We start from the raw sequence: 13077 nt of genomic DNA, 5'->3' as shown, positions 1-13077 counted from the left end.
GTGGAGAGAGGCACTAGAAGGCAGCCTTAATTTACATTGAAGCACTGTTCTTAGCTAATTGTCAAAACATGATTTAAGAGATTGTTCACTTTTCTATATCTAGCTTGCAGGCTTAAGTTACTCTCTCTTTCAAGGGGTAGTCTGTATGTCTATTTGTCTTTGAGCAAGTATGCCAACTAGATATACTTTGGACACCATTCAGACAGCATACTGCAGTCCTGCTGGTAGAGACAGAAAGACATAATTTTAGTATGCCCTTGCACTGATTCTCTGAACTCTCTAGCATGAGATAGACCGTTAATCAGAGGCGTTTCAGAAAAACGCAAATCTTACCTCTTATTTATCCTCTTTCTTTTGCCTCTGTGGGCAAAGCTAATTGCTTTTTCTTAACAGCCTGATAGGAGGAGGGAAAGCATTAATTCCCTTTCAAATGAATGAGACACAAATATGGATTTATTTATTTTTTTTTTTTTTTACATTTGGGGGGGTGTTATGATATCTTGGTACCTAGCTTGTATACCAAATCTTTGTATTGTTGTAAGGGACTTGAAACACTGGAAGCTGCAGGACTGTCTCCTTCAGAGAGTGTTTGGTGTATTGTCAAATACAGGCAACAGAAACTTAATGAACTTAAGAACTCTCCAGGGCCTAGGATCCATTTTCTTGCACCACATGTCTGTTAACACTGACTAGATTTTAGCAAGATCTTCCAAGACTGTTCAAGAAATCATTAACTAAAATTCAACCAAAAGAGCTCATCCCACAGCTGTATATTGGAATGGCCTAAGCCAAATGTGAGAGGCTTGTGCAAGCCTTTCACCCTACTGCTTCATTTTCTCTGTGGAGTTCACAGGATCAGTATGAACAAACAAACTGGAACAGCTAGTAGCTGAGGGAGGGTCACATCCATAAAATCATGCCAGAATCTGTGTTTCCTGGCTTTATCCTCTTTGGAACTGTCTCTTCTACCTTAGCTATTTGGTTTCCCCTGGTACAGGCACAGGCTGCTTTTCTGGTAACTGGGAGCCTTAACAATTGTATGAATTTCATGGACTGCTTGCATGCTCTCTCTTTTTCTAAAGTACCCCTCAGAGTCATATTGTCTTGGGGTTTTTTCTGCAATACTGGCATGGCAGATCACTGTTTCATTGGCCCTGGTGTCTGGAGGTCACACCAGAAAGCTGAATAGGATGAAAAATCCAGATGCAGAACCTGTCTCAGCTTCTCTGTGTCTCTTCTCCCACTAGATGGCTCTAACACTAAAGCCTTAGTCCAAAGCTCAAGTACTGGCCACTAACCAGGACTTAGAAATAAGCATTTTGCCAAGCTTTTTGTCAAGCATCTGTTAAAAGAACAGGTTTCAAAAACTAATATCGAATTTATGCTTCCACAAGGATGATTCTATATTCAAGCTTGGGTGAGGGCTTGTTTTATGAAGAGCCGCATTTGAGAAAAAGATGATTCAACCTATGTCTTGAGCTTTGCTGCAGGGCTGATAGACGCTCTCAGTAACTAAGTTCTTGTCCTGACCTGCTTTCTGGGTCCCCCACCACATGGCCATTGCCCGAAGTAGAAAGCAGGGCCTACTTGTTTTGGTATATTGTACAATGTATGATAGAAGGAGAAAAGGGAGGGTAAGAAAAATAAAGCAAGAGTTGTTTCTTGTACATAGCCACTGGATTCGCAGGTCTAACCCAGAGGGAAGAAATGACATGGTCCAGGCTAGCTTACATGGTGGTTTGAATTTCTCTTGTTATAAGGCATCCTTTATAAGAAGAGTAGGAAGCCATTTCCACAGAATAAATAGCAAGGTTGTACCCTGACTGAATTAGTCCAGCTGAGCATGAGGGAGAGTTGTGGTGACCGGAGTATATGGCTGTGTTCTAATTAACCTGATGAGTTTTTTTGGATTCTGGATTAGTGGCCAAGTGGGACAGCTCTTGATTTAGTGAAAAACCCAGGTAGGATGAATGCAATGTGGGGAAATGAAATGACGAAAAATATGAGTTTAAATGCCTGTAAAGGGAGAATGCAGAGAGCGCAATACGAGGGCCATGAGAAGCACAGATAGTCAGAGCCACCAGCTTGCTTTTCAAGTGAAAAATGAGCAGTTAGGAGGAAACGGAGGAAAGGAAACTTCTTGCTTCCTTCTGGAAATCGGGGAGCTGCAGCACTTGGTGCATCGGAGTTGTTGGGCAATGCAATGTATACCTGAAGAGAGGAAAGAAGACTAAGCTGAGTGGCTGCTGTTGATGGCTGGTTTTATTTTGGGTATCAGAAGCAATTGTGTAGAGCTAGAGAGGAGTGAGGAGAAGGTGCGTAGTTGCTAGACTCTGCCTTTCTTTTTTCTGTTAGGTGTCAGTCACCATTGTAATCATCTGTTAAATGGGTTGAGGAAACAAGAGGAAGCCTGCAACTCTTTGGGGTGATAAAAGAAAACATAAAGCTAGAAGGAACTGGAAAAATAAAATTAAAGTTTAACATTCCTTTTCCATCAAAAAGATTGAAGGGGAAAAAAGAAAGTTCTAATGTTCCAGAGCATTAAAAACAGGAAAAAAAGAAATAAATTTTAAAATATATAGTTGGTAAATATATACTTTTTAAATGAGCGTTTACAACCATTTGACTACTATTTTTTCTTTCCCTGTTAGAAACTACTTTTTATGGTAGAGGGCAATGCTCTATAAACTGCACGCCCACCCACACAGTTACTTTAAAAAGTTAAATAACAATAAATCATGCTAGGCTTTGCATTAGTAGGCTTTATGTGACATAGTATTACAGGCAAGCCGTAGACCACCTAGCAAAGTAGGCTGTTCTTGTAGGTTGAACACAAACTCAATCCACAGCAGCATTGCTGTGCTCAATCTTGAAAATGTTAAAAGTATGAACACAGTGCAGCGAAGTGAATGTTTAAATCCCTGTGTTCAGAATACTTCTAAAACCATCTTTGATTCCTTAGGAAAGGGTCTAGCTACCAAAAGGAGGGCACATGATAGCTACACAAGTGCTATTCAGACAGATAAAAAGGAGCAAATTCTTGGTCCAGCAGTCTCTTGTCAGGGAAGAAGTTAGAAACAAGCTGCCGTTTTTATATGAGGTCTGAAAATTGTTCCATATTTCCAGATTTCTAAAACTGAGAAGGCTGTCAGTTTTCAGGTGGCATGAAGTTAGATTTTGTAAAATAATGGAGATTAACTGGATTGTTTCCTTTTTCTCCAAAATATTAAACCTATATAAATGTTCCCTTGACTTCCTTAGTTATACTTGAAATGCTTTTGTGACTCTTGGTCTGTTCATAACCTAAACATTGTAATTCAAAGAATGAGGCACAATGACTAAAACTTTGAACTTGACTAGTGTATTTTCTTTATTAAAAATGACCAAAATGTAAGAATGAAATAAACAGAAATATGACATAAAAGTACATTAGATTTTTTCAGGTCTTTCCAGATGTAATCATCTACAGTTGTTGATAACATATATATATATAGTTTTGACTATAATTATATTCTGACAATGTCCAGAGCACTGAACCTACTATGTGAAGATTTTTTTTCGTGTGATAAGGAATTGTATTTTCATTGGCAGAAGTTAATTTTTAAAAAATACGGGTTTTTTTGCCTAATTAACACAAGTTTTGCAAAGTGAAAAATAACAATTAGCAGGAAAGAAAATACGTTCTTCTAGCGTTTATGACAAATATTAAACAAAACAGATTAAATACATGCCTCCTCCCCAGTCATTCGAGTAATAATAATGAATGCTGCTTCTCAGAGGACCGATTTCCCCACTGCACAAGTCCAGTCTTACATGGGGCTAATTCTGCTACAGTCACTTGATTTATACTAAAGTAATAAGGTGAAGGATCAGATTCTCCATTTTCCAAAGTACATACTGAGTTCATAATGATGCTTAAAAAACAAAAAAATCGAAGGCCCTGTTTGGTCTCTGTGGCTAAAAGATTTCATGGCATTTAGAAGGCTTTGTCTAGGCAAGCCTGGAAGTTGTTTTCATCCCTAATTCTGTATGTTCTTTCACGAGTACTTCAAGCATACCTGCTTCCCCTACTTTGTAAAATGACTTTCGGATCTTTCAGGATAGGTATGATATTGTTCTACTGTTAAAAGACTAGACCCCATGTCAGCTGAAGCTAGCACTGATTGTAGTGGCCGCTGTATCATGCCAGTGTCCTTCAGCATAATGTGTATCACAGGAAGAGGAACCTTTTAAATCTCCAAAGGACGACACAGTTATCCCCTGTCTTCCGGAACATAACTTCATGCTGAATCTGAGCACCGCTACTCCCACTTTGGAAGTCGAAACTTATAAACATGTTTCTGAGGGAGTAAATTCCAATATTTTTTGACACAGAAGAGCTTAAGTAACCCCGTCATATCTAAAGACTGTTTTGGGAAATTGGTTTTTCACATTTCAATTAGCCAAAACATAAGCGGCATTATCATTATGTTCAGAAGCTAAAGGAAACAAAGAAGTGAATCACTTATCATTTGTTATAGCCACCATCTTCTATGACTTAATTAAAATATGACATTAATTTCAAACCCATTCAGCTATAGATATATATTCAAATGGTTATAACATAATAATGATAGGCACCAAAATTTTGCTCGTTCGCTCTAACAGTTTATTTTAGGAAACTCAGTCCAGCAGGATGAACCTTGAATATACAGATTAATGCAAGGAAGGAAATTTTATGATGTCTGTTAGTTAATACAGAAGCCAATCTTATTAATCATGGATTTACAGAGGGCTGTTTTATTAGATGTTAACCATAGCTTATGTTGACAATTGATTTTCATTGTAGGACAACTAAATTTATTATTTGTAATAAGATAAAGATAATTAAATTGACTTTATAAAGGTTACTATCATAAATGTTAGTACCTGTGAACAGCAAACATAAAACTGCTTTAGCGGTGAAAATTCAGTTAAGTGATAGGCGCTTTCTTTCCATTACATTTAATAGTCCCTGAACATTTTTAGCCTGCGTTTTATTTTCCAGAGTTTATATCTACTGCTGTGAAAAACTGTTTGGGTTGAAGCCTCACTTACAGTTTATTTTCTTTCCGATAAAACAGCATCAAAACATTTTTAAAGTTATAGAAGTAAAACAGAATAAAGCACTGAGTACAAATGTATTATGCAATGGAGTTTTGTCCTGTCATTTCTCAGATTTGTCATTAAATTATTCAGAATAGTATGTTGAAAAAAGATGTTGGATCTACAATACAATCTGTCTTTTAGGGGTTTTTAAATATTAAAAAGCATAATTATTAAGGAAGTTAATTTGGACCTTGCAAAAATGAGAGTACTTGGAACTTATTTAACCTTTTTTTAATTGTATTGTTCTTATGATATGTAGCTCTCCATCTCTTAATACCATCCATCCGGGTACGATCTTTTGAAAATGTGGAGGAATACAGCAAATGTTAGAGACCTTGGAAAAGCACTTAAAGTAATATCTTCAAACCTAGTGACAGTACATTTCTGAGCTTTGACAATGTGAAAACTATCCAGTACAAAAGTAATTCTACCAGAACGCTCACAGTATATTTTTACTGTAATATTAATCTTTAGTTTCTAGTTCTAATTTGCCACAAGGTTACAAGCTTGTAACTTGTCATTGGCTGCTTTGGTATTTTAGACCGGTAATGAGAGGAAAAGAGGGAGTACTTCAGGAAGACTGTTTTAAACTGTGGTGTAAGACAGACTATTTGATAAGTTGGGTTTTTTTAATGAAATACACTTGGCTGCAGGATCTTGGTATTATTAGAGCTAACTGTGATTAGTTCTTTCATGGTTTTGCAGCTTGTGGAAGGAAGGGTTAGCTAGATGGCAGAGTACAGAGGAAGTGAACAGCATGTCACAAGAAATACAGTTTACCAGAGATGTCAGGCTGCTGGTTGCTGGGCTGCAACATAGGTGCTAACCCAGCATGTCTCTTGTGTTCAGTTTATAACATGGCAAATCAGCTTGGTGCCCAGAGCAAAAAGTACTGCAACTCTTTGCAACTTAAATTGGTGGCTGGTTTCCCTATGGCATTGTCACTGGTGCAGCTTTCTCTAACAGAAGAGCTATAAAACACTTTGTGCCCACTGTATTTTTAATGCTTTGTTGTTCTTGTGCACGTGCTCCCGATGATCTGACCCCAGAGCTCTTTACTGCTTGCTCCAAGGGCAAGTACAGATCTTGCACTGCCAGAATCCAAGTATTACAGAGAAATTCCTCATCTCTGTGGCATTCCTGCTGTGTGAACAGCCACAGAAGTCTGGTCCCAAGTGAGTACCCACTCTGAGTGAAAGTGAGAAGGGTGCTAACACATGGATGCTGGCACTTCATGCTGCCATGCTTTGAGGGCTGACTACCACTGCTGCCTACCTGCCCTGCCAACAAAAGCTGCTGTCAAAGCACAGCCCGTGTATCTCTTCCTATGCCCATGGTTTGGATCTTGTCATATTCATGGAGCTGCAATTATTTCCACTTGTGTTTTGTGTGGCTGAGGGGCCCAATCTCAAACCCATCTGGAGCGTGGTGTGACAGAAGATGGGGTTTCAGCCCTCACCACCTCTTCAGCAGCTGTGGTTGATTTTGATGGAGCTCAGAAGTCCAGGTGAAGCTTCAGTGGAGATTGTCATCTTGTGCTCAAGCCACCTCTTGGCCCCAGGTTTTCCTCCCAAAGCAAAGCATGGCCTGGATTCACCCCACCTATGTTTGTGCAGGCGCCTAAGTGAGAACCCTGTCATACCCTGCTCTTTCCAAAGTCAGGGGAGAGAGGCGGGAACCTCAGAGGATGATTCATGGCTAGGTGCTGTACTTGTTTCTCTCCGTCGACTACATGGAAACCTAAGGAGGTAATGATTTTAACTTGGATGCTACAAGTGCATAGATGAATCTGGGATAAACATCACTCACTTTGAATTTTCCTATTGTGGTGTTTTTTTTAATGTTAAAGACATTTATTGAAACATGAAATACAGATGCCTTGGCTGAATTTTGACTCTTCACAGCTACCTCATGCTGTACTGTTAGCCACCTTCAGGTCATTATAAATGGCACTTTCTGATTCTCTGTGTGTGCATTTGTAGTGAAGGTGCTGAAGCTACTGCAAGAATCTGATACCGTCTGGTTTTAATACATTACTTAATCTGCTCAGGACTAAGCCAAGGCAGACTCATTCTTCAGACAGTTTCCATTTTGATGTAGTATTTACTTGAAATGAAAGGCCATGATCCTGTTCAAAGACATGATTTCCCCCTCTCTCCCCTGCTGTCATTAGCGTCAGATAACAGGAAGAGACAGTAAGATAACTGCCACTTATTTGGATTTCACTGAAGCTTTCAGGCAGAAACGGGGACGCCAGCCAGAGCCAAATCAATTCATTTGAATGATTTGCTGATTATCTGTGTTAGTTATTCCCTGATTATCTTGCCAGGTGTCCAGGACTAGCTCTTTGCCTTTGGGCTTGGGTTGACTGTTTATTTTAACCTATTAATTCTAGGGAATGTTCTGCATCATGACTAGTGCACCCCAGTCTGTAGAGGCAAGAATAATTGGCACTGGAAAAACGGAGGACTGGTATGTTAACAACCAATTGACAGAAAAAAGCTTGATCGTAGTTTTTCATGGGGGCATCTTAACTTGTTAGTGAAACAGGCCTAATAAAGTGGCCTTTGACAGCTCCTTTCAAGTCTATGGCTTGAACATTTGGATCACTGCTTTTGTGTCATAACTAATATTTAAATTATGGACATTCTAAGAGCTCCCCACCAAGATATACTGAACAGGGCACTATGCGGATCACACCTGTAGAAGAATTTAGTCTAAAAGACTGGTTAGGGAGCAGGTAAACAGGCACTGACAGGCATGGATGCGGTGACCTGAGCTCCAGCAGCAGCATGCCGTGGCAAAGGTTGGTGTCCAGGTCCCCAGTTTCCAGTCCAGAGTTGCTGGACCATGGTCTTCTCCCTCACCTGCCTGGCAGCACAGTGCTACTGTAGTCACTGCTGCATCCACAACATGCATGGAGTTCCATGTTCTCCATCCCAGCAGCACTCGGACAAAAAAAGAGAACCAGTGCTGCTCCTAACGCTTGACTTGAATGTAAGCTTTCCTTCCATAGAGTCTACCATCATCCAAAGGAACTATAGCAACGTTTAGGAAATTTGAGTTAATAACATTGAGATGCTAAAGTTAAAGTACTGCGTCGTGGAGCTAGAGTAGCAGATGGCTAATTCGGTCAGATTGTGCAGTCTGCCCTTCTCCCTCCTGCAGCCAAAGGATCTGAAAAGTTCTTCAAAATCCAAGGAAACGGCCTGTACTTCGGGGCTTCTGGCGACAAAGAGAAAATGAAGCCTCTGACTTCGATCCTCTTGCATTGCCATTACCTTCCCGGTGAGGCAGGCCCTTAGCCAACAAACACTGTTTTCTGGCTTTTTAACCACTCGCATTTTTAACAACATAATGTACATAAATATATACAGCTTTCTCCACAATAGAAATAAATCACTTGATTCTATTCCTTACCTTGCCTGAGAGAATTTGTCTGCAGTAACTAAGGCAGCACACAGTCTGAGCTAATGCAGAAGTGGGGAAACAGAGCTGTGACCAAAATGAGATTCTATCGTTCTGAATGATGCAGAAAGAAACCTCAATGACAAAGCAATACAGATGAAATCAGACTACATGTTTTGCAGCCAAACACACAGAACAAGAAACGAAAGCAACTCATGATGCTATCAGAATTATGGGCCAGTTTTCCCTCCCGGACTGGAGCAACTGGTGCAGCCTGTGGGGTGAGGCTCCCTGCCCAGGCGAGAGCAGCGGCCACGGGGCCAGGGCTTGCTCCCACCTCGCCAGCCCGCTGTCCTCTCCTTCCTTGTCAGCCTGCCGTCCTCTCCTTTCTGACTCTGTGTGCGCGTGTACGGCTCTGCTCGTTTTGCTCATCAGTCAAGACAAATGGAGAAGTCTGAGGAGGGACTGATAAACCAGCAATTACAGAGAAAAGTCAACAAGAAGAGATGGCACCATGTTGACTGGTCGGAGCATTTGTTCAGGGAGAGGAGAGAGCTCCAAGAGCAGATAACAGGTTTCCTCTTGACATCAGCCCCCAATGAAGTTGATCCAACCTGTAATATCTGCAAAGTCGAACTTTTGGCTGGGCCAACAAACCTAGTCCTCCTGAAGCCTTAAAGTATTGCATTTCAGTCGTACGCTTTGCTGTAAACTTTCATGTATTAATGTCAGCTGGATCAGATCTGATAAAAATGTCCAAAGAGGAATTCAGAAGTGTCAGAGTCCATTTTCAGCTTAAAGATTAATTTTTTTAAACTTACAGGCATCTATTGACATCTGTGTCTCTCGTTAGGAGAGGAGCATTAGAGCTCCTCTACTAAGACAGACCATTAGCTCCGATGTTGTCTTCCTGCCAGCGACCAGAAGAGGCTACTGAGGGAAACTGTGTGAGAAACAGGCACAGATAGAGAAATCCTTTCCTGCCTTCATCAAACAGCAGCCTAAGGGCTTCCTGAGCCAAACGCTGTGAGCAAGCTACTATGTAAAGTACCCATCAATGTACCTATCCTTCATTAATTTGTCGTCTCCTTCTCTGAACCCACTTGTACTTTTGGCATCCAGCGCTTCCCATGGCAACAAGTTCCACAATTTAATTACGCGCTGTGTGAAAAAGTACTTCCTTTTGTTTGTTTTAAACCTACTAAAACAGAATTACAGGATGCGCAACAGAATTGCATGGGCAGACTTAAATGGGAAGATAATGTGGAACGACAATGGAAAATCAGTCTCAGCGCAGAAAACTGGAAACCGGCTTTGTTTTTGCTTTACTCTGACCACCAGTACAGGGTTACTTAGTACTTCCTATCGTTCCGCTCGCTGTCATAAATAAGCCAATTTACCTGGTTAGTGCGAAGAGTTAGAAAACAATTTGGGCTCCCTACAAAAATGGCAATGTTTGTCAGAAAGGCGAGGTCTGCTGTCTTCCTTTTCTCTTAGGGCGGAAAAAACGTGCTGACTGCTGCATCGGGCAAGGAGGACCTCTGAATTTGCATTTGAATTCGCTAGGTGATGCGACGGTTAAAAATGCCGATACAATATGGGGCTCTCGTGGAGACGCACCACAGGGAAAGAGCGAGCGAGCCTCTCTTCTTGGAACTGACGCGTGATAGCATCTGGAAAAGGTGAGCGCAGTTCTCTGCACCTCGTTACCAGGAAGACAAGCTGGAGGAAGTTCAGAGAAGAAGAGCCAACTGTAGTTATGTGCTTGGAAGAACTGGCTGATGAGAAAAAGTACAAAGAGCTGACAGCATAGAGTTTGCTAACCAACACTTAGGGAGTAAGATGACGTAATAAATGTTAACTAATGTTTTAAGCGTAAACCTGCAGGAATGAGAGGAACTAGGTTAATGTGGGACAAGAGAGTAGCATAAGTAATGACGGGCTTAGCAGAAAGAAAATGTAGTAACAATCCTTCGTCATCCCAGCCTTGCCCCATGTCTGGGTTTGACCTGGGCATTCCAGGCCTCAGTGTGTAATGTTTGCCAGGAGCACACAGGTTATGATGCTCTCACCCAGCAGAGAGAAGTGGGGGCACTAAGTCATCAGTGCCCTCGCCCGCACTATGAAGAGGGACTTGGGCCACCTACTTGTGGCCCAGGAGGAAGGCCCAGTTGGTGCCGCTGGAGTCGTCGCTCTGCATGTCCCAAAAGCAGACAGAAGCGCTGCTCATGTCCCATTCGTGCTCCTGTCTGTGGCAATGCCGGCAGGACCTTGACCTTGGTTCAGGTGTTCTCTGGAGAAAGCACATCCTTGGTTCTAAGTTTGGGTGTAGGCAGATATGGAAAGACTAATCATGTTTGGGCTTTATCCATAGGTCTCTGTTTACTCCTAAGAAGCTATTCATGTCGTGAAACCCATAGACAGGGAGACTGTGTCCAAAGCCCGTACGTGAACTAAATATGAAGAAAACTGTAGAAAATGCAATGCAACATGGAATGAAAATGCAACAGGCAGAAAATGAAAGAGCATCGGGTTGCAACAGATGTAACTGCAGCAGGGTTTTGAGGAGTGCGCATTGTGTGGCAGACCTGGCCAACACAACTTCCTTCTGCTACTTTCTGTGATTTTATGGTTATCTATAGCATCCTGACTCTTTAGGAATTTACTCTTCAGTGATACAGACAGAGGCTTTGACAGGCTGTGGTGCTGTCTCCCAAACAAACCCGTTTATCTATAGAACACACTTATCCTGGCCAACTGACCTTAACATACATTCTTACAGTTTAATATTTTACAGGTGTCAGATGGGTGCTATGAAGGCTACATAAAGAGCAATGTCATGTCTCTCTCTCTTCAGTCCTGAGGTGAAATGTAACATAATTTGAAAGAGGCAAAACCAATAGAAAAGCAGCTTGGGAAGCCACAGAAATGAAGTGATACAGTGGGGGCTTGGTTTAGGCACATCCTAAAATTAAATTGCTTATTTATCTTTAAATGTAGACTGTTCTGACTTGATTCTGTAATCATGGTCCAACTAAACGTGCCTTTACGCGTGGTCAGATTTGCAGTGCATCTGAGACTGTAGACGACCTCCTTTCTTCAAGAACAAATCTCCTAGAAGGTAACGTAATGGCAAAAGTCAGGCAGGGTTCACCCAGTTCTTCCCAGGCTATCAGATGTTCTTCAAAGAATAAATGTGAGCTACCTCTACCTTCAGTTTAAATTGGTTATTTCATGTTAATTAATCCTGAAACTTTAATTTGCATTACCTTTTTAAGAAAATTACTGAAATTGTATATATTTCCTAAAGTCAGATTACACAAATTTAAAACACACAACTACACAGAGGACAGCATATAATCTGTTCTTCTAAAAGGAAGATATTTCTCCAGTTAATTTCTAGTATATGTTGGTAATATTATACGAGGAATCATTTTGGTCTATTATGATTCTGTCATTAGTGGCTCTCTCCCACAGTCTACAGTGTCTCTGAAGTCTCTGTCCTGGTGAGCAGTCTGCTTTCTGCATCTCCTCCCCAGATGTTCTACGTATCCAGTGAGTCTGAACAGATTTTAAAAAATCCCATTTTTGTTCACATGCCAATTGTATCTTTGGCTGTACCTTGACATGTGAAGAACCGCGTGGATTGGCCTGTGACCCATATACATAATGTTCCTCATTGCTCATTGTGTGAATGACCCCTGCAAACTGCACTGCCTGTTGCTGCCTTGGAGTCCCTGGAAGCAGACGTGCTTTTGAACGGTGGGGATTTGCTGACTGTGTTGGGGAAGGGGAGCCCCAACGTGGTGCTCCTTCTCCAGCCGTTTCCTGCATGTGCCTGCCCCAGCAGATGTAGGTGCAGAAGCGTGGACTGTAGATCTGCCTCTGAATTACTCTGCTAATTCAGCAGCTGAGCTGAACGATGTACAAGCATCTATGAGGATGCAGCACTAAGCTCTGGGTTGAAGTCCAGCGGCCTCTTCTCAGCAGCTATGTATCACCTGTCTGGCTGCTGAGGATACTAATTCAGACACCTATTTACATCTTTTTGTAGTAATTTTGCTGTAATGTTTTAAAGCAAGCATTTTAAAATAAACAAAGTATGGTTAGAGATCAAGATTTGGATTAGTATCTGCATTGGGTTTGGCTCTGATGTCATGGTTTGACTTCAGGGAAACATCTGGGTTGTGGTTTAGATTCTATAACACTAAAACTCCTATGTCTGCACCTATAAATTCAGGCCCTGGTACTGGGATGAGGCAAGATTACGAGATGGTCAGACTAAGGAAGGATTGAGAAAGAGCAGCTGTTCTGAAAAGTTAGTCAAACCCAATCCTTAAAGTATTAGGAAAGAACTGTAATGTTTTGAATACAGATTTTACAGATATATACAGATTTTATATTGGCATATTTATTTTTGTGTCAAGCATGATTTATTTTTTGTTTTGCTTTTACCAAAAGTATTATAATAAGTTGTGGTGTGGATATTGCCATCCCAGCATATATTGTTGTCCCAGTTTCTGTTCAGGAGTAATTATATTT

Source organism: Aptenodytes patagonicus, chromosome 5 (genome assembly GCF_965638725.1).
Source record: "Aptenodytes patagonicus chromosome 5, bAptPat1.pri.cur, whole genome shotgun sequence".
Classification (NCBI taxonomy): Eukaryota; Metazoa; Chordata; class Aves; order Sphenisciformes; family Spheniscidae; genus Aptenodytes; species Aptenodytes patagonicus.
The sequence above is the reverse complement of the archived record's forward strand: the minus strand, read 5'-3'. Positions refer to the sequence as shown.